This window comes from Athene noctua, chromosome 20, assembly GCF_965140245.1.
Source record: "Athene noctua chromosome 20, bAthNoc1.hap1.1, whole genome shotgun sequence".
NCBI classification, from domain to species: Eukaryota; Metazoa; Chordata; class Aves; order Strigiformes; family Strigidae; genus Athene; species Athene noctua.
Window position 1 is genome coordinate 2,567,323 of NC_134056.1, and position 6,372 is coordinate 2,573,694.

Here is a 6,372-nt window from a genome sequence, read left to right on the forward strand (position 1 = left end):
CATTAATAATCTTACAAGAGTAGGCTAGATGTTGAAAAGCTACACATACTTCTCCTTGCATTAAGCTAAATTCATAATGAACATAACTTCTGAGGGATATCTTACTGAACAGCAAAATGGGGAAAATTAAGTGCAGTTTCTTGAAACATGAAGTTCCATCTGACATTTCTGTGAAGGTTCAGGCTAAAATAACATGCTATCCAAATAAACTAACATATCCTTGACAACATCTGCTGGAAAAATAGCCCTGGTGGAGCATTTATAAATCTCTTTTTGTATATTGAAAGTCATCTTTTCTTCCCTCTTCCAGATGAGGGCTAGACTGCTATTTCTGCACATTGCTGATTGGACAGGATGGGACCAAGACTAACTGTTATTTGTTTCTCCAGCCTGGATCACGCACCGAGAGCTTTTAGTAAATTCTACATTCATAAAATTCTACAAGAATAAGAAAGGTTACAAAAAACAAATACAAGGTTCAGATGTATACTTTATGTGATTCCAAAATAGATGGGAGCAAGGTTAAGTGACGTGATTAAGGCCTTGCCTTTTGTATGGAAAGGGACCTGTCCAGATTAAAGCGACCGTCATACTCAGTCATCCGGATCTCCTCCTCTGAAATCTTGGGTTCCACAAATCAGTAGATTATTCCCATGCATCCACAGTTACAGCACAGAAATACGGTATCAAAATATGTATTGCTTTCCATTTGCAAGTTCTCTACAGACATACATGCAACTTAGAAAGAATAAAAAATTCCAGACAATGTTTAGGCACACGAACAAAGCCCTTGCATTGAGAAAGACACATATCCTGAATCCTTAAAGGCTGTCAGTATGCTTGCTCTGAGCCTGCTCGTTTTTCTTTTCTTCCCTTCATTTATTATTTCCTGTCTTTTCCTCCCTCTCCTTTTCTGTTTAGAGATTCAGCCAATTGTTGTCCTTCCAGATCAAGCAGTCTCTTCATTTTAATAGCTTTTTTAGGCTAAATTACTCCATATGGTCTCTTGCTTTATGTGAAATTCACACAGCAAAAAGCAAATATTTCGAACTAAGTTTTGTTTGCTGCTGTCACTCGAAAAGTGAAACACAAGATGAATGATATCTTATTTTTTCCTCATGTTTCTAATCTGGTTCCAATAAAAAAGGCTTATAATGTCTCTTTTTGGAACATTACTATCATTCTTCCTTTTTGTTGTCCAGTATCTTCTGATTTCACATTCACTTTTTCAATAGTCTTTCTTGCTTTAGGCAGAATAAAAGTATGAGAATACAGACTCTGCTTCTACTGAATTAGTTTTGCCTGAGCTAAGGCTTCAGAAATAGATCTAACTATCTGACATAGATAAACCACTTTTTAACCCAAGGTTTCCACAGAATTGTTGAGATACTGGTGTGGATATAAAGTACATACAGCAAATCTAATTTCAGACTTGGCTAGAAAATGAGAAATGTTTACAGAAATCAACAGGAAGAAGGGTAAGGTGAAAAGACAGAAAATAAATACTCATCTTGGCAAGTGACAAGAGACTGCAAGGTTCAAACCTGCTATTCATTACCCTCATGAATAAAAAATCCTGAATAATCAATCATCTATCACGCACTTCCTTTCCTGACCTCTATGATATTTCTCCAATCAGTCCATGCTGCTACTGTGAGGGTTTATCCTTTGTTTTTTCTACAGAATATGTTGGGAATCTAGAACAGCTATTTAGGAATCACGCCATCTAGGTTTATAGATACGCCACAGATTTGCCCTCAGGTGAGGGATGCTTCTCCATTTACCTTGCAATATTTCTTAACTCAGCACAGATTAAGGTAAAATAGAATTAACATTTATTTACAGCATTTTAGGCAACACAGCTATAAAGACAAGAAATAAAAGAACAATGTTTTCATCTACTTAAACCGAAGTTAAATATATATGTAGATGATTGATGCCATTGGTTTGCTCACATACGGGCATTCTGTCTTTCTGTGTACAAGTTCCACTCATTACAGAAACCCTTTCCTGGTGGAGCATGCTGGGTTTTATAACTAATCTTTTTCTATACCTTACCTCCTCGAGAAGCTCCAGTGAAGTGTATCCTACTTCTCCATCTTTTCACAGACTTATTTTCTTTTTCTTTTTTCCCTAATCCTTTTTCCCTTTCATCCTTCTCCACAAAATATATGTTTGGGTTACCTAGGACATAATTTTGATGCTTCTCTAAGTAAGTTAAGTGTTATTTTTTTTTCCTGGGGATGTAAATATCATTTTGCTAGACCAAGTGTCACTGCCTGTGATCAACTGGCAAACTAGTAACTCCATGTCTAAGCCAGGAATAAAACTTCCATCTTCTCTTTAAGGAATCAGGGCATAATTTTATTTGTGAATTTTTTATTTTACATTTGCCTAACAATTAACACGTACACTTGATAGAAATAATTAAATGAGATAAATGCATTCAGTTCTTTAGTAGCTCTTGACTTAAATCAGACATGAAGCCCTTCTGGGCTTTTATCCTCTAATTTAGGGATACCACGAAATGAAGTTCCTATAACAACCAAACCTAACCAAAAAACCCCATGTTGAATTGTTAACAACGAATAGCACTTCTGCCATTCACCAGCCAGGTATGGTGAAGAACTCAGAAGTCAGCTGTGCATTATGCCCTTTCGCTTTGCCTTTTCCCAAGGTTTCCTAAACCTATACACAGCCAAATCAAACGAGCCAGTCTGTCCTCTGCACTTTGGTGTTTATCCCTCCATTTACCTTTCCACTGTCATCTCCCATGAGCTGAACAACTGCCTCTTTCCAAAACTTCACCTCTGTTCTTCCTGACTTATTGTCTTTGTTCTTGTAACCACTCTTCCTGTCTTTGTTTCCAGTTTCTAGGATTCTTTTCCACAAGAGACCAGGTCCCCTAATATTTCAAGGATTTCAGTCTTAATCAAGTCTAATTCCTCACCTGTCTTCCCCATTCCCCAGCAGCTCTAATTTTTAAAAAACCTCCCAGCACGGGCAGGCGCACAGGGTACGCAGGAGCTGCTAATGCTCCGACAGAAGGTTGAGATCTGCCACTTCTTCAACGGCGTAAAAATAGGATAATGAGAAAGAACGTCTCCTTTTGAGGAGCTCTGTCCATTTCCTGCCCCGATTGCTCATTTTTTAACCTTCTCTTCCCTTGGGATATTTTCCTTTGCAAATATAAACAATTTATCTTGCTCAAGATTATCAGGTCTCTGCATCTAAAGATTCTCTCTTGCGAGCCATAATCTTTTCTAGCCATTTATATTCTTTCTGCCTCTCTCTGCCACCTCCTGTCCCCCAACCTTCTAGCTATTTGGCTCTGTAAAACTGCTAACAGGTGACTGCAAAGGAGTGTCTGCCTTCTTAACAAACACAACCATCATTTAAACCAATGGTTTAGAACGTGATGTAGTAAAAGCAGAAATTTCTTAATGAAGCTATATGGATTTTAGCCATTCCAAGCTAACTTACAGAGATGCAACATTCCTACAGCGAACAATCCTTTCAAATGTAACACTTGTCTAGTAACTCTTGCTCTGCTTGTTGCTCACTTGAAATTTATTTTTTCTCATTAGCTTTAAGTTGTATTCACCTTTATTTAACAATTTGCTTATCTGTGGTTTCTCTTTGGTTTTTTTCCCATATGGTTCCTGGTGAACTGCAGAAGCTTCTCTTATTGTTTTGACAATTTCATTTTGCTTCAGTGATAATAGAGTGTATCATCCCCATCTGGGTTTTTATTTTCAAAATCGCCTCATTTTCTTAAAACAAAAAAATAAAAATATTTCCATTCGATTGATTCCAGTTAATTTTCCCCATTTATTTTTCTGCAACTTTATGTCAAATTCCCCTCTACAAACGACCTCCTGTGAACATGTAAACAGGTAACTCAGACCTATGCAAAGGCCAGTACGTGGGTTATAAAGCCCCGCGTAGCTGTGAAGCAGATGGGGAGGAGCAGCCTACACAACTCTGTGACAGGCACGGTCCCTATCACCCAGAGCGCCCGCGATGCAAGGGGTGGAGCTGACACAGAACCCCACTTGTGCTGCTCTGCACCCCGGTCTATCTGTGCCTGCATTTCTGCTCCGCTAGAAACAAGCTTCACCTGCCCACCGAGGAGAGCTGGCCACATATAATGGCCATACGCGTATAATATTTATACACACAGATGTACCTACCTTACTGAAAACACAGATTGCTGGCGTTTCTGCCAAAAAGAATAACTTCAGCGTTTAGTCACAGAAGCAATCCTCAGGTCACTGTTTCACAATCCATTTGAAATTTAAGGAATGTGTCACCTTTCTGGAAAAAACTATGGGCTATATTATGTAGCCTAACCAAATTGTTTTCATTTACAAACAAGAAAAACTTTATCTAAACTTTCAATGCTTATTTATTGTTTTATTTTCCCTCTCATTTGCTTGTTTCCAAACCTGCGTGCAGGAAATGGCTTTTTCTGTAACTTTGGCTTTTGTTACTATTTCCCACACCATTTTTTGCTAGTTTACACACTGTGAACGGTCTGCAGACCACACAGGTTAAGAAACACTGCTCCAGGTGGCTTAGCTTTAAGAAAATACCTACTATATCTGTGCACGTTTTCAAGCATATTCAGAAACAAACCCCTTCCAATCAGCTTTCCTGTTCTACTTCCACGAACACGTGGCCCCACGAATACTGCATGTGCTGTAACTGGGGGATGGCTAACTGGAATTATCAAGTCTGACTTAACTGCAGTATATAACTGCGTTAAGATTCAGTTGCTGATCCTACTGACTGTTCAGCATCTTCTGCAGACAGATGTGTGTTCTTCTCCCTGTGCAGTATTATCATCTTCAGACTCTTCGATCTTCTCTTCTAGCTTTGTTGGAGTAACTGAAATTATTAGAATGGTTGAAAAAATTTAAAGTACTTTTTTTTCCTCCTTTTTGGCAGCCTACTTTTATCTGATTTAGCAGTGTCCTGGTTTGCCTTTTTATTCTGACTAGGAGATATAACAAATTTCTGTAATCAGTTCCCATCACTTGATAGAATAATTTTAGTATCTGATGAAACTAGCTTTGCCTGATTCTAGGAAATGCCCTTCCATCTGCACAGGCTATGATATCCTCTGTCGGGTTCCTCTTCTGCTGCGGGTCTCTATCATTATCAAACAAAATCCTCCCCATGTCGGATTCTCTCACCACAATGGGCATGTCAGTAAAACAAGTCTCTCACAGGATTATATAAAGTGCACCTTAGACACTGGAGCCAGGGGTTCAAAGCTCTTTGAGCTCCCATATGAAGCAACAATTTAATTTCCCTTTCTTCATCAATTCTTCATTCTCGTGTGATGTCTTGGCAACATTTTGTTCCCGTTCAACATTCATCATTAGCTTCTTTTTTTCTCTCACTTCCTTTTATATTCCTTTCCCTCCCCATCTGCTAATTTAAAAGGAAATTGCATGGTATTCAGCAGTATCAGCCAATCTGTTTACTCTGCTCTTGTTCAAATGAAGACCATTTCTCACACACTGAGCTGCTCTTTCTCACCCTTATACACACTATTATTATCCTCAAAGCCCATTATTTTTTTTTTTTGTATGCCACCTAGAGAGCTAACTACCCTTCCAGAGGTATAGATCTTCCAAAATTGTTATCTCTCTTTTTAAGATTAAGACGTGGAAATAGAGATCTATGGGGAAGAAGAGAGATATCCAGATTTAGGCCTTCTCTCACTCCCAAGCAGCCATGTAAAAGAAAGAGGAGGTCCTGACACCATTCTGCTATCAGAGGAGCAGCATTCAAAACCACGGGTTCCACACCCAGCCAGGGGAGACCACCTCTGTGGAACGAGTGGGCCAGAATCCCTCACCTCCACTAGATCAGCCCAGCCATTCTTAGCAGTAACTCCTTGAAGCACACTAAATAATTACTGTTTCACATTGCTGGTTTTGCTGACTTGCTCAATATTATGTAGTTTGTGATTTCATTACTGAAAGTAACACTGATTTTAACCTCGTGCTCCAACTCTTTAAGATACAAGATTAATAATACAAAGTCTCCTTTGATCCCTATCAGAGTGGCTAACGCTAGTAGTAAAATGCTGGAACAGTTCTTGACAGCAACAATGTGAAGGTTTTGCATACTCAGGCACAATAAGCGGGACTGGTATTAATGGCTTTTAAAAGCCAGTGAAAAACAACTAATAGGAAAGGCTTTATTACATCTGCAAGAGCCAAAATTCTCCACTCATGATCTACTGAAATATTTTAGAGACGTTATCCTTTACAAAGGAGGCTAACATTTCAAGTGATGATCCTACTGAAGTATTTAAAATATTTATACAAACAAAAATTGAACTGAAAGTGCATCTGT